Source organism: Akebia trifoliata, chromosome 12, assembly GCF_017979445.1.
Source record: "Akebia trifoliata isolate Shusen 1 chromosome 12, ASM1797944v1, whole genome shotgun sequence".
Taxonomy (NCBI): domain Eukaryota; kingdom Viridiplantae; phylum Streptophyta; class Magnoliopsida; order Ranunculales; family Lardizabalaceae; genus Akebia; species Akebia trifoliata.
The window spans coordinates 17,182,110-17,203,883 of NC_141386.1; the positions used below are offsets into that span (position 1 = coordinate 17,182,110).

The following is a 21,774-nucleotide window of genomic DNA, read 5'->3' on the forward strand; positions in this document are numbered from 1 at the left end:
TCAAATCTATAATGCAGTTTTAAAATAATTTACTTCTTCATTGTTTTGTGCTCTATTTTTTTGACCAATAACAGCTATTTTGGTCACGGCAGAAATGAAAATTAATTTGATCGCCGGTAATAGGTGTGTAGAAAAAAAATTAAAAATTAAAAATTAATTTTTTAAAAAAAACTTTAAATATCGGTTTATGACCACTGGAGATATCAGTTTGTAACCGATGTTAAAAGTTGCAGACTTAGGACATCAGTCTATCGACATCAGATTTTAAATCGATGTCTTAAGGTTTTTTTTTTTTTTTTGGTTATATGAATGCAGATTTGGAACGGTTTTAAGAAACGGAATGAAACAGGGATAATACTCACAAGCCTTCGAGTTCTTTGCGCTCATCATTAGGAATTCACGCCAACCGGGTAAGTAATTGTCGAATTAAATTGATACAAAAATGGAGTGTCTACAATTTCATATGTAAATAAATCACAACAAAATTAGCATACTTTTTTTTATCGGTACGTAGGGGCTATGAAAGGCCCCACCCTATTCATTTAAAAAGGAGCTAAAATCTCAAAAATGTATAATACGAGTCCTCTAACAAAATGCGAGATAGCTCGTCAGGAATATTAGAGACATCTAACACAACCAAGTCATTTAGCAATAAAACACGCTTTCTTGCTAACTAATTTGTAGCTCAGCTCGATTCGTGCCAAGGGAACTCAAAGTTAAAACTAGAGAAACTAGTTTTAAGCTCTTCGATGTCTCGAATGAACATTGTATGTCTCCATGACGGAGTGATGTTGTAATACAAACTTTTAGTAGCATAGATCGGAACAGTTGAAGTTAAAATCAATTGTATATAAGTATACATGTGGTGGCATTAGAAAATGTTTGTGTGGCAATAGAAACTCTCTTGATTATTAACTCAATTTCTATATTGTAACTCTTCTTTACACCCATTGAGCACAAAATAACCGAAGACAACCCTTGTTTTTTCCCTAAAAACTCTTGCTTTCAAGGGCTTTAAAGGATGAAAAGGGCAGGGGTGGGGGAAGGGGAGGGGCAGAGGGGGTGGGATCTAGGGTTTTGACAAGTGGGATATATATAGAATTAGTAAAGCAATTTTCACTCACTACTTTCTTTGTCTCTTTCAGGTTATTCCACGGTTCGCCGATCATGCTATTCATCTCAATTAATTATTTATCTGCTTTTACAATTGTTGCAAATTTATAATTTATTTAATATAATTTTATTATTAACTTTTTCGCATTATTTCCGAATTGCGACATTTTCACTATACTAGGGATTAGAAGTCCAAGCACCCCTCCTATAGGTAGAACCAGGCCAGATATACTAACTAAAAATGGTAAACTTACAAATATTTATATCTACAAAATGTAGCATTCTCTTCAATGGTGATAACTACCTCAATTTGAATTTTCTAATTATAGCTTGGAGGTCTCTCCTTAAAATTTAGACATAAATGAAAACTAGAGTATCAGATCTCAAATGCATTGATGCCTGAACCCAATAGTCTTTGTTGATCGACAAAAGTGAAGGATCTCAGCCATCTTCACATGGTCAATTGGGAACGCTAATATCATCCTATTTGATCTTGAATATTCCCCTTTCATGTTGAAAGCCTAAGAGAAAAACACAAAAACAAAAAGTTCAAATGTTAAAAGAATGTAACTAATCAACAAACAAATTAAGAGATTAGAATTGGGAAGGTTTGAACACATATGGCATGGATGGGAGTTGATACCTCATTAATATCAACTACGAGAGTTTCGAGATTAGGGGAATTCTCTCTCTCTCTATCTCTCAAAAAGGGGTTGGATCTCACTGCATACAATTAAAAAATTATTTTAAAATAAAAATTTAATTTTAAACTTAAGCAATGAAAATAATAATGTTAAATGATACTATTGTTTTTTTCTTTTCTTTTTTAATGGGAAAATATCCCAAGAGTGTTAGTTGATCTCCTAAACAACTTGAAATAAAAGTAATAGATCAAAATGGACCATTTACTATAGTTAAACGTAATATTATACCAAAATATCCTGATCAAGTGTTTTCTTTGAAAACCCTCTCTGAATTATATTTTCTTGGACTTCCTCAGTCCCATTTTTTCACATCTTGTAATTTACCTGAGTTTTTGCATAATGATTATGATCCACTCAGACGTTGATGATCATGGATCAAGAATGCAAAGCGATATACTTAGAATTTCAAAGATTTAAATGTAACTTTCGATATGTTTCAATGATTTATGATAATGAATAACAAACAGAAAATGATATATTCATATTTTTAAAGATTTAGCTGTAACAGTTTATCTGAGAATACCTATGGACCTTGGGCCGGACCAATGACCTCATGATTGCAGTGCAAATCATCCAAGAATATCTATGGACCTTGTTTCTTTTAGTTGTTTACATACCCATTCTCTTTGTATCTAACATATATTATAAGTACTGTCAAAACCATGTTTTTTTTAATCTTAAGAAACAAGGTAATCAATATTTATAAAAGGGAAACAAGGTACTAAAATTGTATGACAGAACATTCCAGTTATAGAGAATATAATTTGCAGTTATAGTTAGGTTCTTTACTTCTCATTGGGAAGAAAGAATATTCCTAATTATTGCCTGTAGAAGCTAGCAAAGCCAAATATTCTATCACAGCTTCACCTTGTTTTGTAATTTCAAGATCACGGTCTAATGGATTTTCAATTAGTTCTTGAAGAATTGCATCTTCCATCTCCAGATCCATCTCATCTATTTTTTTGGTATCTGATGGATCTTCTGTCACATTCACATGACCGCTCAAATTAGCCAAACTCTATGCCTGCCCAAGCGTCTTGCTATCATTTGCAAGTGTAGGGTCCTTAGTTGGTAGACTTGGTTTCGTCTTTAGCTTACCCCAATCTTTAATGGTTGCTACCACTGCTGACCTAAAGTTTGATAGGATTAATTAGGTCTTTTCTTTCTAAAAAGAACAAAAAAAATTTCTACTTTTGTCAAGGAACCTATCCGAAGAAAATGATAGTTAGCTCAAAATCTATCAAAGTTCCACTAAATTTTATGTGACTCAATAATTAAGAAAATGATAGTTAGCTCAAAATCCTAAAAACAAAAGCATGGTATTTAATATTGGCAGGAGATACATATGTGTCCTTGATTTCAAGAACCAATTTAGGCAGTCATTTTTAGAGAAATTGCATAGTCGTTTTAAATGCAATATCACGTAGTGTGTCATAGGGTAAGTCATCATTATAAAACAGTGCTGAGATATTTATCTATGTCAAGTTTTGCGAACACTAGAACAAAACCTAATAATTCGGGTTTGGTTATGATTTTTAGAAAAAATCAAAATCAAAACTGAACCAAGTCTCAGTATTTTGAGTTTTAATTGGCTTTGGTTCGGTTCTGGGTTCTGGATTTTATAATACTTTGGTAAAAACAGAAATTTTAAAATGAAATATTAGAAACCTATACTTTAAAAATTAGATTAAAAAATGCTTTAAAATACAATTACAGAATATTGACAGAAAATAACAACAAACAAGGAGATTAAGAAAGTACTCATAATGCATGAGCATCGTCACGAAGTGTAGCACTTGTGAATTCTTTGAGATCCAGGTTCTCATGATCTCATTCAGCTAATGATGCTGTCAGATTCCACAAGTGCATAAAACAATGTTTCAGAAGACATCCACCACACAACAGCAATTTGAATGAAAGGAATAGTACCTGTTGACCTTCTTTTTGTTAATAAATCGGGATCGGAGCAGTGACCTCATGATTGTAGTGTTGATCATCCAATTTAGCCCTATCATCTTAAAGGATTTTATGAAGATATCCATCTACTGACCTACAAACACAATTTAACAAATATTTCACTTTTCAACAATTAAAAAGTAAATATAGATATTTACAAAATAGTGTTCAACTTTTGACGAATTTACAATTCCAGTTCACTGTTCATATTAATTACCTAAACGTGAACGATAATGAATTCAGTGGTTTTTAAAGGACTATTTTGCTGGTTTAAAGTGACAATTTCACTTTAAACCAGCAAAATTTTCCCTTTAAACCTGTGAAATAGTCACTTTGTTCAGAATTTTTTTTAACAAAAATGTGATTGTTCACGTTTAGGTTGTTAAAATGAAAAGTGGCAGGAATCGTAAATAACTCATTTTCAGCTCACAGAATAGTAATTGATCCAAGTAATTTAGAAAGGAAATAAATTTAAAACTGGTGTCTAAGATCATGATCCTAAAAACTAGAGAGCCTACGCATTATCAAACTGCTTCTTTGCTAGATATTTCCACATCTAAAGACATTTGACACTGTGTTTGTTTCCCATAACTAATTTATTAGAGTAAGAGGAGATTTTTTTGGATATAGCTAACAGATATTTTTTTTATTAAAACCCAAATCGAGAGTTAAATTATATCTTAACAGTGAAAGAAGCATTTGAGACATGAAGAGCAAGATTGCAGGTTTTTTAAAGTGACAATCTCACTGATTGTAAAAGTGGCGATATCACTGATTAGCAGCGATCTCACTACTTTAAACTAGCAAGATCATCATGTTTTGGGGAATAAAAATAATCAGTGGGCCAGAATCGGAATTTCGTCATATTCAGCTCACGAAACGGGAATTTACCCTAATATTTTTCTTTTGAAAACAAATGAGAATAGATCAAAAGGCAAGAAAATCAGCCCATCACGGAGAATAAAAATTTTAAGAAAATCCAAATCCCTTTGCTAAAATATAATTTTGAAAAATCATTGAAAAGTAGACTAATTTTTACACATTATAAGCCAAATCAGGTTTAGCACTAAGGTATTACAGGAATTAAATAACAGATCAATGAAACACAACAATGAGACTTTCAATCACATTAAAAGACTATAGATCCGACCAAAGCAACGACTCACCATGGAAATATTACTCAAAGTGGTTAAGACAGAAGAAGAAGAAGAAGAAACATGGTTAGGGTTTGGGCGTGAGATGTGAATCTTGGAGAAAGTTAAGTGTAAGGAGTAGGGTTAGGGTTAGGGTTTTGTTGGATCCAAAAGTTCCTTATAAAGAAGAAAAATGTAGGAGCTTGGTGGCAACTTCCTCCCATAAATGCAACAGGTCATATAGAGTAATTCGGGGTTGGGGAGTAATATTTTGCTCACAGCACTGAACCTGCCATTCGGCATGTGAAAAAAACACCCTATCACTTTGGGATGAGTGCATCGTGATGAATAACTCTAAATAGATTCGGACTTACTAAATTTATCACGGGCAGGATCTCCTTTGCTCTAGCGATCATAGTGACAAAAATCGTTGGTTTTTGAAAAAAATTGCAATATAATATCTAAATTTTATCCACCAATTAAATTATGTTTTTTTTTTGTTGAAGAAATCGGTGATTTTTTTATTAAAAACTTGAATAATCGCAAACAAGTGTAGGAATCACGGGTTTTTCTACTTCCCTCCTCACAATTTCAGTTTCACGCAACTTTGTTACAGGGACTTTTTAAACAATATATTATTTTATTAGAAAAACACTTTTCTTACTTAGTAAGATTTAAATCCTACTAAGGATTGTTGAGCTTAAATGTATTGCCACATTACCAATCCAACACTAGATTTTGTGGAAAAAATTCAGACAAAAACATGATAAACAATTTATTTTAGACTTTATTGAAGGTTTTGAAAATGGATGGCTTCTAACTCCTAAACTTAAAATGAAAATTCAGTTCTTCAAAAAAAGGTTTTTGACTTTTTTTTTCTTTCAAAGTTCATAAAATTGTGTCGTCTAGTTTTTTATTTATTTATTTTATTTTAATTTTTTCCTCTAAAACTGTAGGAAGCTATGAATTGCATTTCAATTAATTATTTATCTACCTGTACAATTATTGCAAATTTATAATTTTATTATTAATATATGAAATATATATTTCTATATTTTCTGGCATTATAATTTTTTTTCCCGATATATTGAAGAAATGATCCCGACTTTACCGATTTTCTTCAGAGTTTTTCTTTGCTAAATAATTCCTAAATTGGGACTTTGTAACTATTCTAGGTACTGGAAGTCAAAGCACCCTCTTATAGGTGTAGACACCCTATTTTTCCATTTGCACCTGCCTAATTTGGTAATTCGTCACCCGGTTGCCGTAAATTCCTAATGATAAATGCAAAGAACTCGAAAGCTTCTGATTATTGTCCCTGATTCCTTCCATTTTTTATTTTTTTTTCATCTCTCCTATTCGTTATGACTTGACATAGAAATTTACATACGCTTATGATCGCGACACCTTACACACGATTTAGCAAGTACATATGTTTAGGTTTAGTGCATAATTCGATAACTTAGAGACTTTACTATGCTAGTAATATATGACCTCGATAATTAGAAATAATCACGTTGGGACTGAAAGAAACCTCATGCCAAAATTCATAAAAATCTGCAAAAATCACCAAAATGATGAAAATACCCCTCATGAATTTTGAACCTTTGAAAAATCTTGAAAGTACCTCCATTGCACTAAGAATGTGATTTCGAACCTAATAAGATTCAAATCGACGAAAACAAAGAAATTTATGGAAAATCACAAAAAACGACCAGAATGCCCCTCAATGTCCAACTTTGACCTAGAGACCCCGATCCTTAGAAAAACATGATAAAAATTTAAAATCAAATTTAAATTGAAATTCGAAATCAAATTAAAAATCCAATCGAATGAAAATAAAATCTAAATTAAAAATCAAACTCAAATTAAAAAAAAATTAAACAATTAAAATTAAAAATCGAATAATTAAAATTTAATCAAGTTATCGAATCAAAATTAAATTAAAAATCACTCAACACATTAAAATGCAAAATCAAATTAAAAATCAATCAACCAATAAATTCAAAATTAAAATCCAACCGATTAATCAAAGCAAAATTAAAATAAAAAACTAATTGACCAAAACAAATTAAAATTCCATTAAAATCCAACTAAATTAAATCCACAAATTCAAAATTCAAAATCGAACTCCAACAACCAATCAAGATTAAAATAAAATCATCCAAAGTTAAAATCAAAATTTAATCACGTTGAAAATAAAAAGAATAGGAATTCATCAACAAGAAACCATCAAGACGAATAGCATGGGATCACCTCTCCCATTATCTTACTTAAAGATGGTAAGGAAAACAAAAATGGAGAAAACGTTTGTAGACACCCCATTTTTGCATCCGCCTGATTAGTCAACTCGTCAACCCGATCGCAATGATTCCCAATGATGGATGTATATTACATTACTTTATTTTGTTACCAGATGTGTTTCAGAAATCTGGATGAGGTATCTCGAACTGACAAAGCCTTAGAAACCACGCTACGCTAGGAAAATACGGCCCCAGAAACATAGAAATCATCATCTTGCAGACTAGAAAGAAACTTCACGATAAAAATCACTAAAAAATTGACCAAATTATCAAAATACCCCTAATCACAAAACAACCCTAGAGCCTACGTTACGATTAGAAAAATCCATTCAAAGGCATAAAATAACAAATCGAAACTAAATAAATCATTTCACCAATTTTCACAGAATTCGTCAAAATTACGAAAATGCCCCTCATAAAGTTCATGACCATTTCACACAAAAAATTTCATAAATAACACAAACCAATATTTCCATTGAATTCCTTATGAAAAATCGATTCTAAAACATCCTAGAACATTAAAAACCGACTTAAAACGTGAAAAGTCCTCTCCGGGGATAAAACGGTAATTTCATAATGTTCATAATTAAAAATTCCGAAATTAATAAATAAAAATATTAAATAATTAAATGAAACATTAATGAAATTAATTTAAAAATTGAAACTAAAAAATCGATCAATTGGGCTTTCAAGTAAAATTGTTGAGGGTTCGTGAGATATTTCTTTAAGGACCCCTCCATTTGGGTCCAAAGAATTAAAGATATAATAGAGGGGGGTTCTCCAAAAATTAAAAGTAAATCAAGCAAGACTGAGGTCAAGGTATTAAAGTCAATCAAGTGAGACTAAAGTCAAAATTAAAGTCAATTAAGCAAGACTAAAGTCAAGATATTAAAAGTCAATCAATTAAGACTAAAGTCAAAATATTAAAAATCAATCAAATAAGACCAAAAGTCATAATAGAATTCTAATTAAATAATAACTCTATCTAATAGAGTTCTAACTAAAAAACAATTCTACCTAAAACAATTCTAATTAAAAAATTCTACCTAAAACAAGTCTAACTAAAACACAACTCTAAAAAAGAACTCTAATTAAACACTAACTCTATCCAAATAAACCCTAAAAAAATCTATAAATAGAGGTGCTCACACCCTATTTTCGTATCAAATCATAAACCCTAAGAGAAGTAGGTCTAGAAGCCCCCTTAGCCTCCCATAAACCCTAGTTTTGGAGCCCCAACTCCTTACCTAACATCCCTCCTTCAATTTTAGCCTAGAAAATACTTAAAAGCCCTCCAAAAACACCCCCAAATCCGCAACAAACTTGAAGAGTTCAGATCCAAAAATAAGGAGATACCTTGATCTCGGAGATCCGAAGTCAAATCCGGAGAAAGAACGAAGCAAGGGAATACCTTACAAGGAGCTCTTTTTGTCAGATCTGAGGAAGCAAAATCCTTGCTATCGGAAAGGTATCAGATTTTTTTATTTTTATTTCTATCTAGGTTTTAAACAATGTGATTTACTTGGAAAGTTAGTAGAGACCGGCTTTGGCCGGGCGGGGTTGGTGCCTAACACCTTCCAACCCCGTAACGTGATCCCCGGATTTTTTTTTCTCTTTCGTAGATTAGTTTGCCTTTTTTAGAGTCAGTTTGATTCCTAGACCTTAACAACTAGGTGGCGACTCCCAAACCTCAAGGGTCAAAAGCGGATCTGCGCACCCCGCGGAATCGAGGGCGCTTTCAACGTTAGAAGATTTTGTTATATAAAAAGAGAGACTCTCTCTCTCAAAAGAAGGAGACGTCTTCTTCTCTCTAGCTACAAAACAAGGTCTCCTCTCCACCGTTCAAAGAGCTCTCTTCTCCAACGAATTTGGACACTCCTCTCCGTGTCGAACTTTCCTCCATCTTACTGCTTTCATCTCCCTCAACTCCCTCTTTCTCATCTCCATCTACAATGTCTCTGCAACATAGCCATCTTGCTGCTTTCATCTCCTTCAACTCTCCCTGCACCCACCTCCATCTCCCTCTTCCTCACATCATTGCTACAGCCATCTCCTAGCACAGCCATCTCCCTCTTCCTCACATTACTGCTACACTCAATCCCTGTTGCACCAACACCCAAATAACCTTCCTTTCTCTTCTCTATTAACGTTCTAGCAATCTATCATTTTTTGAACGTATGAAACAACACCCACAAGATTCCCCTCCACCTCTCATTACAGATCTTCTCCTCCACATTCTATACCCTCTCCAACTTCTCCACAACAATGACATTACCCTCTCTTTAACCCATATGCTTTCCTCTGTACCACATCACTTTTTTCCTTTTTCTCTAACTCGTCCTAAAGGCGATAGACTTCTGTTTTCTTATCCAACTCACCCCAACAAGGACACGTTTGTTTTGTTTTTCCTTATGTCCTCGTATAGCAAATAGCCACAGTAGCCAGCATGGCAACTACTCACAAGTTTCTTGAAGTTACGCCTGAAGGAACGCATAGCAACCACAATGGCAGTAGCTCCAAAAGTTCAAAAGAACAAAAATAAAAAATATAATCAAAAAAAGAGAAAAAGAAAAGCCTGCTAAGTAAAAAACCTGAAGTATTACTTAGGTAAAAATTAAGGCAAGCTCACAAGGTTGGAAATTTGAAAGGATAGTTTTGACAACAATCAGAGCAAAAAAAAATTGGTAAGCTCACTAGATTGAAAACCTAAAAAGTGATCTTGGCAAAAGTTAGAGCATGCTTGCTAAATCGAAAACCTAAAAGGGCGATCTAGGAAAAAATTAGAGCTATCAAGAGGAAATCTTAGTCCAGTTGAGAATCTAAAAGGCGGTCCAAGCCAAAACATTGAAAGTCTGAAAGGCCAAGCTACATCGAATTTAGGGCAAACAATTAATCATCATACAATCAATACCCAGTTTGAACCAAATATAGACTTAGTGGATACTAGTGTCCCGTCTATGATTGATCTGAAGAGCTTCACATCCCTAAGTGAATCGATGGGGAGAAATAACCTATTCTATGATGAATTTCAAAAGGTAATAATGTTCCAATTTCTTTTAGCCTGACTAAAATCTTCAATATAAAAAGTCAAAATTAAAAGTTAAACCTTTATTGTGCTTGCCATAATCAAAGATTTTAAACATTTATAACAATGATACTTCCTTTTTCTAAAGAGTATAGTTTACCCTTTACACTAAGGGCATTATTTTTCAAATGGTCAATTATCCCTAGTGCAATGTTCCCTATCAAACTAGGGGCATTTTGTTCTGAAGCTTGATAAATTTCAACTGCAAAGGATAAGGTTAACCCTGAATTAATGGTTACCCTCTTGATAGTAATTTTTGAAAACCCTTGAGGTTCAAAGAATGTTAAAATGTTGACCTAACCTTCATAAAATCAAACTTTTTTCGTAAGTGTTATTAATCTCCTATTTGTTTTGTCCAAAAAATAGTTCATTACTTTTTCACCCAGAGTAGGTAGAATAGGACTCCCAAAAACATAGTTCATTATTATTCCACCTCGAGTAGGTAGAGTAGGACTCCCAAAAAAAAAATAATTCATTATTCTTTGACCTCGAGTAGGTAGAACTCTTAGAAAAATAGTTCATTACTTTTTCACCCCGAGTAGGTATAGTAGGACTCCTAGAAAAATAGTTCATTACTTTTTCACCCCCAGTAGGTAGAGTAGGACTCCAAAAAAAATAATTCTTTACTTTTTCACCCCAAGTAGGTAGAGTAGAACTCCTAGAAAAATAGTTCATTACTCTTTCACCCTGAGTAGGTAGAGTAAAACTCTCAGAAAAATAGTTCATTTACTCTTTCAGCCCGAGTAGGTAGAATAAGACTCCTAAAAAAATTAAGTTCATTACTCTTTCACCCTGGGTAGGTAGAGTAAGACATGCAACTTTCGCTTAGATTATGCTCAGTTATGCTTAAATTGCATTCAAACCCTGCTGAGATTTTTTCTTAAATTTTGCTCAAATCCCGTTGAGGTTCTTCTTGGATTTCACTCAGACCTACTAAGATTTTTTCTTTGATTTTGCTCATACCTGCTGAGATTTTTTCTCAGATTTTGCTCAGACTTACTGGGATTTTTATCTGATTTTGCTAACCCGTCGAGATTCTCCTCGAATTTTGCTCAAACCCGCTGAGATCTTCCTTAGAGTTTGCTCAGACCTATTGAGATCTTCCACGAATTTTGCTCAGAACCACCGATATCTTTCTCAGATTTTGCTCAGACCCAGCGAGATCTTTTTCAAAATTTGTTGAGGCCCACTGAGATCTTCTCAGATTTTGCTTAGACCTATTGATTATTCTTGGATTTTGCTCAGGTCCGTCAAGATCTTTCACAAATTTTGTTCAAACGTATCGAGATTTTTCCCTCAGATTTTGTTCAGACCCGCCGAGATTTTTTTTTGAATTTCCCTTAGATTCACTGAGATCTTTATTGGATTTTGCTCAAACCAACTGAGATTTGTCTCGGATTTGGCTCAATTATACTCAGACCTTATGCTCAGTTTTGCTCAGATTATACACAATTGTGCTTAGATTATGCTTAGTTATGCTTAGTTCATGCTTAGTTTTTACTCATTTTTACTCAATTTTTAATTCATAATTTTCTCAGGTTTTGCTCAAATCTTATGTTGACCTTACGTAGTTTTGTACTGTTAAGTTTGTTATCCACCCAACATGAATGTGTATAATGGAGGTGCGCCTTTGGCCTTCGGATATTTTGAGGAATCCTACTCTACCTACTCGGGGTGAAAAAGTAATGAACTTTTTTTCTAAGAAAACAAATGGGAGATTAACACCGCTTTATGCTTTTTTTTTATAACAAAGATTTGGATTTCATAAAGGTCAAGTCAATATCTCAACTTTCTTTGAACCTCAAGGGATTACAAAAATTGCTATCAAGAGAGTAATCTTTCAATTCAGGGTTAACCTTATCCTCTGGGGTTGATCAAGTTTTAGAACAAAATGCCCTTAGTTTGATAGAGAACATTGTACTAGGGATAGTTGAACACAATTAGAAACTATACTCCTTAGAAAAAGTAAATGCCCTTATTATGAAAGTTTGAAATCTTTGATTAACACAAGCGCAATAAAAGTTTAACTTTTAATTTTGACTTTTTCTATTGAAGATTTTGAGTTAGGCTCAATGAAATTGGATCAAAATATTTCGTTTTGAAATTTATCATAGAATCTGTTCTTTTTCCCTGTCAGTTTGCTTAGGGACATGAAGCTCTTCACATCAATCATAAACGAGATACTTGTATCCACTGAGTTTATATTTGGTTCAAACTGGTTATTGAAACTTAATTATTCGGACTTCTGATGTTTCGGCTCAGATTGCCTTTTAACTTTTCAGCTCAACAGAGATTTTATTTTATTTTTTGGTTGCTCTAACTTTTGCCTAGATTGCCTTTTCAGGTTTCTAATCAAGCGAACGTGCTCTAATTTTTCCTAGATTGCCTTTTCAAGTTTTCGATCTAGCGAGCTTACAATTTTTTCTAATTTCTGCTCTGATTGTTACTAAGGTCGTCTTTTCGGATTTTCAACCTTGCGAACTTGCCTTAATTTTTGCCTAAGTCATCCTTTCGAGTTTTCAACCTAACAGGATTTTTTCTTTACTCTAATTGTTGCTAAGGCCATCCTTTCAGATTTTCAGTCTTGCGAGCTTACCCTAATTTTTGCCTAAGTTGTCCTTTTCCGATTTTCAACCTAGCAAACCTCAATTTTTCTTTTTCTTTCCTTTTGAACTTCTGGAGTTACTGTCTGATCATGTTTTGCAACATTTCTTGACTTTTTCATACTGTACTTAGGAGGACTTTCATAGGTAAGCTTAGGATTGCTCATAAAAATAAAGAAATTTTGAGGCTCAAAAACCTGAATGCCTCTTGTGTGGCATTTCTTTTAAATTATTTTTTTTTCTTTAAATTTTCTTTCCCATTTTGATAATATTTCTTTTTTTTTTTCTTTGTGGGGGAATATATATTTTTTTATTTTGACGTGGTCGAGCCTAAAATAATTTCTTAGGTTGTCTATGTACCCTAGAATTTTGGGATCAGACCAAAACGTAGTTTGAATTCATTTCCTCCCCTGGGTTAGGTGATCGGGTTGAGAAAGAAAAAGGCTACAAAGGGCTGAGAAGGGAGATATTAAACTAGCTAATAGGAAAATTGATTCAACTGAAGATGGTCTCCTTAAATGTAGTGCTACTTGATCTGATCAAGGTTGGTTGGTTTTGGTAGTTCAATTCCATTATAATCTTGAAGTTTGACAACTTTTCTAGGTAGCATTTCTTTAATGAATGAATGTATCCAATTGGGTTTAGACTTTCTCCTACAGTCGAGGAGGAATGCTCAATTTTCTTTGAAGTCTGATGGTTAAATCCTTAACTTATAAGTGTCGATCTTTGACCTTCTTGTCAAATGTGTGCCTTTTCCCTGATAAGTTTACACATGATATAAAACTCTAAGTTATTTTTCTTCAATCAAGTTTAGTTCTTCGTACCCATGAAAGACCTAGTCTGCTTCTGACAACTGACTTTCTAGCAAGATCCTGAGAGACGGGATTTCCATTTCAACTGGCAAAACTACTTTCGTATCATACACTAAGCGTAGGGAATAGCTCCAGTGGAAGACTATATTGATGTACGATATGCTTACAGTGTGAATGGTAACTTTTTTGACCAATCCTGGTGCCATTGACGCATTTTCACGATGATTATTTTGAAACTCTTATTAGTTGTTTTAACCACTCCATTTGTCTGAGGATGGTAGGGAAATGATTTGTGATGCGAGATCTTGAAGTTTGAACACAAAGTATTGACCTAAGCTTTGAAGTACAACCACTCCATTGACCCACTCCATTTGTCTGAGGATGGTAACTTTGATTTTCTTCTTTGATTTTTATTTTTTAAGAAGAAAGAGAGAAGGAAGGAATAAAGAAAAAAAAGAAAATTTCTATTTACCATCAACACACCACACATAATGACGTTTTTGGGGAGAAAAATCACCTTTTATATATATATGTATAAATTTTTTTTTTTTTGTTAGCACCATCATAGCACAAGCAATATACAAAAAAACGATTTGAAAAAATAAGAAAGAGATTTTGAGAAAAAGAGATAAAATTTTTAGTTTTTTTATTCCTTTCCTTAATACCATTCATCACGCACATATTGAGAAAGAGAAAGAAAAAATTAACCACGCACCATGCAAATCTTGAATTATTTAGGATCATTAAAAATGATCCTCGATTGGATCATAGAAGAAATCAAGAATAATATGTCCAAAATCCAGTTAAATGATCCACAATCAAGCCAAAAAAATAATAAATAAATAAATAAAAATAAACAAAATAAAAAAAATTAGGTCGATTTGACAATGTACCAATATTTGGCATTTTTCAAGTATAATCCTCAAAATATTCCAGTAGAGTTGCCATTGCAAGCGCCCTCGATCCACAGGTTGCTGAGTAGAGCATCTATGTCTTCGCCAATTTTCATATTGCCAATGTAACGTGTTGCAAAAGCATTGCAGAGCTCCTCGAAAGAAGCTATGGATCCACATGACAACTCTTGGAACCATGTTAATGCATTCCCCTGCAAACTAGAATGGAATAGTTGGCACATCAATCCTTCGTTTTCTTCCCACAAGAGAAGCATTTGCCGAAATTGGAAAAGATGTTCCATTGGGTCTTTCGTCCCTGAATAGGGGGTGAAGTGTGGCGGCATGAACTTTTTCAAAATTTCTTCCGCCAAGATCTCAACTGTGAAGGAAAACTTCTGAATCCCCTCGACAGCTTGTGTTGCCATTGTGCCTATATCAACACTCTTCATCGTCTCGTTTTCTTTCCTAATCATCACTTTGATCTCCTCTCGAGTCAGACCCATTACAGGCTCCGCTCGAGTAGTTGTAGTTGCAACTTTTATCTCTCCTTTTCCCGTCGGGATCAACAGTTAAGCTATTTCTTCTGTATTCGAAGCACGATCATCTTCAACAGGAGGATGAGGATTTCTCGATAGGAGATATTGTCTCGCTACGTATTGTTTTTCGAGACGCTGACTTAGGCTTCAATTCTGCTTAGCCATGTCATCCATTTTCTTCTGCATCTCTTCTTAGTATTTTCTCATAGCTTCTAGTATTGTCAAGAGTTGAGCATCTACATTTGGCTCCATGGGTAGGGGTGTATTAACTTTAGTGGTTCTTGTGGATCTCACCATTGTTTCAACTGAAATCAATATGTTATTAGTTTCCCACAGACAGTGCCAGTTCTATGCGGTCAAAATCCGCTGGATGGTGCTGATGGACTTTGCCTCACTGATTTGAAGTCACTCCTGTCACCTTCCTCCTTATATCAGCGTTGAACCTACCAAAATCACTCTGACGTTCAAGTTAGAGAAGTAGATGAAATAGTATAAAGAACTAGTTAGATGTACAATCCATCAAAGAGATCCCTTCTTTTATGCTAATTGTGCTATTTATGGACCCTTGCTGCGAATCAAAATTTCTCCCTCTCATGGGCGGTGATCTTGGGGAATTTCCTAATTCTATGGATCCACAAATGGAATGAGGATTTTTTAGATTGGTCATACTATACTAGAAAGATCTCCTTCGAGATTCTAGGCTTGTCGTGCACATACTAAGATTATGGGCATTCTTTGACTAGGTCTCATCTGCTTGGCAGACCATGTCTTATTTAGTGTTGTACTGCCCTTGTTTTTACCTACCATACTATTGGGTAGCGTCCGTGTGCTGATATCCGTATGATACCACTTAACCAGCCTGGACACGTATATAGTTCAAATAATTGTGTAGTTATTTCCCTCAAGATATATAATAATATATAATATATAATATAACAATATTTATATATTTTTTAATTACATTCTACACCTTTTACATTTCAATGATTTCAAATCTAACCTTTTTATATAAATAATTATAATTAAACCTATTTTTTAATAAAATAATATTTTTAATATTTTAATAACTAAATGTTTTTTTTTCTCATATATTTTTCTTTTCTCTGTTATGTCCATTACACTAATACCAATTCGTACTGTGTTTCTCTGATTTTTGAAATTCCTCACTGATTTTTCTCTATTGACCAAAATACCCTTTACGCCCTAAGTTTTGTTGATAAAATTAATATTTACATAACTTACCAAACTCTGTTTTTTGTTGCTTTTGAATTCAACAGTAACGTCCGTTTTACTAAATGAGCTTCCTATAAAATTTTGATTTTATCTACTATGACTAAATGTTTTAATTCTTCAATAATAATTATAATAAGGTTCTCCAAATTGTACATCTCATTTAGCAAATTCTCCTTCTAGAAATTGTTATTTTAGATAGATAATTTCATGATTTATTTTTTAATAATTTATTTATTTTCTAATAGGAAAATAAGTCAATATAGTTGACTAAAAATGTATATTTTGATACTAAAAAATAGTTAAATGTTCTTTAAACATGCTCAACGATTTTTTACTTGTTCTCTTTGTTTTTATACTCATCATAAATTTTTTAATTAATAAAATAATGTTCATTTTGATATACATTCTTGACATTATTTTTATTTAAAATTAATGTGTGCATTAAGCCTTTCAACCTATCTTTTTTTGGTCATGTCGTTATATATAACTATGTAAGGAAAATGCTAAACTGATTGTGCAAGACACTCCATTAGACATTGAACTGTTGTGGAAGTGTGCACGGAATTATAGATATTTTTCCTCGAGAGACATGAAAAAAACTCATATTTGACAAACCAAAGCATTGAATTTTTCACTGTCGACAATTTTTTCCTGACAGGCTGAAATTGTCAAATTAATGGAGGACGAGAGACATTTGACGGCTCCAAACCGTCAGATATCATGAACATCCAAATTTCAATGGCTCTAGATTGACAAAATTTGATTTCTATGATTCATGGGCCTTGACCTTTCAAATTTTCAAGTTGAATTTTCCAATTTTCATATAGGAGTTAAAAGCATAAACAATTAAGTGGACATCTCCATGTTATCTCAATGTCTAATGCAGTATCTTATGCTATCACTATAGAATGATTTTATGTATGATCACCACCTTCTCAAAATCGTTGGAAACCCAGGGGACTCAAACGAGTCATATTCGTGAGGTGAGAGTAGAGAGAATTAAAACAAGAATTTACAACTATATATAGAACTTACGGGATCCACAATAACCCTGGCCCACACGTAACATCTAACACCTTAGAGTAAGACCTAACTTTCTCCATCAGAACCACTACTCTCTTCTTCCAAGATGCTTATCTCACCCACAAAGCCTAGTCCATATCTTGATCTGTCTCTATCTCTCATGTTAACCGAGTTATCAAGAAAACTTAAACTCTGTGAAGGCTCGGGTGAGGATTGAGTGATTTTTCCGTGGTGAGTCGACTTTCTTGATCCGATCTATAGTTTTTCTATATCATTAAATATTTGGTTGTTGTTTTGTTTAATGAAAAGCTTCTTCCATTGTTTTCAGACTAGATGGATGTGTTTGATTAACGTATTTCTTAATTCCTGTACTACCAATGAATCCTGAACCTGATTTAGCCTATCAAGTGTTCAAAACAGGTTGAAACAGAAGATATTTGATCGCTAAAATATAGTTTAACTATCAATTTGGTTTTTTAATAATTTTTCTGTAAATTCTATTTTCTTTTATCCCCAAAATATGATGATCTCACTAGTTTAAAGTAGTTAAAAACTGAAAAATATGAGATCGTCACTTTTATAATCACTGAGTTTGTCAATTTAAAAAACCTTCAAAAGTTGATCATGGTTATGGAAATTTCTCAAAATATTATATATGGAGTTAAAAGTTGCTCTCCATGTCTCAAAATCTTCTTTAACGGTTTTCAGTCTAGATGTGTGTATTTAATTGAACTATTTCTTATTTCTTATATTACCAATAAATCTTGAACCCCGATTTAGCTGATTCAAGTGTTCAAATTAGGTTGAAAAACTAGAACTTTGATTATTAATATATAATTTAACTCTTAATTTGGTTTTTAATAAAAGTTTTTTTTTCTATTAGCTATATAAAAAAAATTAAAAAATCTCATTTTATTCTGATAAATTAGTTTATCGGAAACATAGTGTTAAATGTCTTTAGATATTGAGATATCTAGCAAAGGTGCCTTTTGATAATGCCTATGCTATCTAGTTTTTTGGGTCATGACCTTAGACACCCGTTTTAAATTTATTTACTTTTTCCTTGTTGAAAAGTGTGATCTTTATTAAATTTTGTGTTTGTAGGTTAATTGAAGGATATTTTCATAAAGTCCTTTAAGATGATAGAGCTAAATTGTATGATTTGCACTGCAATCCACTACGTCACAAACAGTTAAAAATGACTAAATATTACGGAAAAAACGATGGACTAAAGCCGTCGTTTATATACAACAGTTTTCACCAATTGTTCAACCCTTAATGACGTTCATAATAGTCGATTGTAAACAACTAATTTAATCCGTCATTTAATTAGTAAAATAATCACTATTGCCACACCAACTTTGACTAATGTTACACCGATTGGTGTGGCGTTAATAAAAATAGAGTAACACTATTTCCGCACCAACTTTTACCAAATATCATTTTCAATTTCTTCTTTGTATCGTCTTCCTCTAAAAAAAAAACCCTAGAGTGAACAAATCTCATTTTCGATTTCTTCTCTCGTTGTTTCTTCTTCCTCTTAAAAAAACCCTAGAGTTTTAAATCTCTAAAGAACAAATCGCATTTTCGATTTCTTCTCTCGCGATTTTCAGTTTCGGACTTACGAAATCAGGTGAGGTTCGCGCGGTGGTTCTCTCTCTCTCTCTCTTTCTCTCTCTCTCTCTCTCAGGCATAATGTTTTCTACATCCATTTGGTAATCTTCCTTGATTATTGTTTAATGTTTAGTAATTTATTCGATTCTGTTCGAGAGCTTCTATTCCCTATTTATAATGCCTGGGGCTTCAGAGTGGCTGAAATGTCAAATACGCACGTAGTTAAACTGTGAGTTTCTGTATTTGGAAATGGTTGTGGTCAGATTTACCACTTATTTTTTATTAGCATTCCCCTTGGAGGGTTGACTGAACTTGTCACATAGAAGAAGGATGTTTCAAAATAGTTGAGTTTATTCAGGGATGTGCTTGCAACTACAAAAAATTGATAAAGGTGAGTGTGTGGTGGAGGGAAGGTGAGAATTGTTGCCAGGCTTGTATTAGGTGTACTTTGTTGGGGATACAAATTTATTTTCACATTGCTTATTATGGAGGAAGTGTCTATATGGCTGGATTCTTTGGTTTGGTAGGGAGGGCAGAAGTTGAGATTAAGAACATGAGAATGGGCCATGTGATTGAACATGAGGAGAGTAATTTTGAATGGAAGAAAGTTTGACTGAAGAAAGCTGAGTATTTTTTTTTTCCACAGACACCAGTCTTTGGTCATAGAGTACTAGATTGAGTGTCATATTGAGAGGTTCAACTTCCAAGTGCTGACCCTTCAAACTTGCTGACTCCTCAAATTCTCCAATCAAGAGTTCTAAAACTTGGCCACTCGGCAAGTCATTCCAGTCTTTGGAAACTATTAGGTGAGATGTCCAATGTGAATTCTCTTGCCACCCCATCCACTATGAAGTATCCTGTCTTTTGGGATGAGATTAGTCCTTACGGTCACACATTTTTCTAATACGCAATAAAATAAATTAGGAGGCCATCCCATTTCAAATTCGAAGAGACAACACGACTTAGACTAGAGGGGTAAGTCAATAAAAGACTATATTGGTTGGTTTGATTGCCGTGAGTGGTTGTCGGTGGTTCATGAGAAAGTAAGGTGATCTATCAAATATCAACTATGGAGTATGGAGCGACGACGACTTGGAGACTTTTCTAACCTCAAAATGAGGTTGAACGTACATGCTCCATGGGGATTGGTTGGAAATATATATGAAGTTTTCATTGAGAAATATCACACACAATAAGTGGTCAGAGAGAGACTCCACATGATTTATTCAATAAAAATTGACAGGTATACACTCTTCTCGCTTTGCTTAAGATTGTGTTTGGTTGCTGGTGTGGTGTTAAAGTAGTTGGGTACTCCTTAACCCAGTTCATGTTCTCTACTATTACATGGGATTGATTACTTGAAAATCACAAGTTATCCATTGCACTCCAACTTTTAAAATTACTTATTTATTAAATCCCTACTAATTGCACTTCTCATAAAGAAAAAAGTCCTCTTCAATCTTCCCATCAATCTTCCCATGATGTAGAATGGGTTAAAAAAAATATTCTTTGGCTAGATCTAATAATTTGAAAATTGATACCAATGTGGTTTTCTTTGACTTATTATGATGATCTGTTTGGCTGTTTTGTATCTTTACTTGTTTTCTGGTATAGAGCCTCTCAATGAAATTGTGTCCTATGTTATTGTTGTAGGTAAGAAATAAATTTAAAGGGACTTGTTTTGTTTTCTTTTTAATAGTTGTTATTCTTTATATTTCTTAATTATTATTTATTTTGTAGGAGACCATCAGTAGAATGATTGCTAATGACCCTTCTAATAAACATAACGATCTAGACCATGATCCCGTGGCTGTGGTATGTGCATTATTTTAATTAGGATATTTTGTAATTATAATATAATGTTGTGCAGTAGGCATTGATATTAGTAAGTATGATATCATATCATTAGTAGGTATTGATATTATACACTTTTTGTACAGGTTTGTGGTCCTGATAGTCGGGGTCATGTTTGGGGAATGGGTTCAGGTGTTTCCAAGACTTCTGTGCGTGCTTCAATTCCTTACAAGCAAGCCTTGGCGTATAAGACGACAATCCTTCATAATAGAGTGGATAAGTTGACGGAAGCGGTGCAAAAGATGAATGAGACTTTACAACAATCAAAATTTTCTACTAGGACACCAATGCGGTCTTCCACCAATCTCGACAGTTTTTCACAGGTACAACATTGGCATTTTACTTTTAATAGATGAGTGAACTTCTATTGTTGCAATGATATTGTCTACATGATTTTATAGGTAAGGCCTGATTCTCCACATCATGATTCACATTCAAATCCACCAAACATACAGACAGGTCCTTGTAAGGTGCATCGCTTACAACGACCACATGATTGTGTTACCGAAAGAAGAGTGATAGGTGCATCTAATACAGATTCAGATAGTTACGATATTCTTATAGATGAGGTCCTTGACGGGAATGTGATTCTACAGAGTGGAGAAGGAACATTCGCTGATTTGACATGTGGTGATATTATTGATTGGCCTAAATTTCGAATAAAGTTTTATTGAATAGAGGTACTTTTCTTGCTTTATATGGTAAATAGACACTAAACATAAAAAATTATAATAAAATAATTAAATTTTTGACAATGATAGTTATGAGAACTCTTTTATTTTGTAATTTGGTATATTCATCTTTCTTGCATATTTACTTGGATTGCTTTAGGTAATCGGTGTCACTACTATATATCTGACAATGTTTTTTAATTTTTCAACCACAAATTTCGGCAATATGTTGCAAGAAGTA

General features: G+C 33.4%; 1 long non-coding RNA gene across 2 annotated transcripts in view; it reads right to left on the reverse strand.

Moving 5' to 3' along the window:
* Positions 1-1,330: 1,330 nt before the first annotated feature.
* Positions 1,331-21,774, reverse strand: part of LOC147388975 (uncharacterized) — a 54,006-nt gene continuing 33,562 nt past the window's right edge. The window contains exons 2-4 of one of the 2 annotated variants that reach the window (XR_015170391.1): positions 3,747-3,867; positions 3,579-3,664; positions 1,331-1,634 (exon numbers count right to left, since the gene is read on the reverse strand). This is a non-coding gene — a long non-coding RNA (uncharacterized LOC147388975). The remainder of the gene's footprint in view (positions 1,635-3,578; positions 3,665-3,746; positions 3,868-21,774) is intronic. The other variant, XR_015170392.1, reaches the window with a different exon arrangement.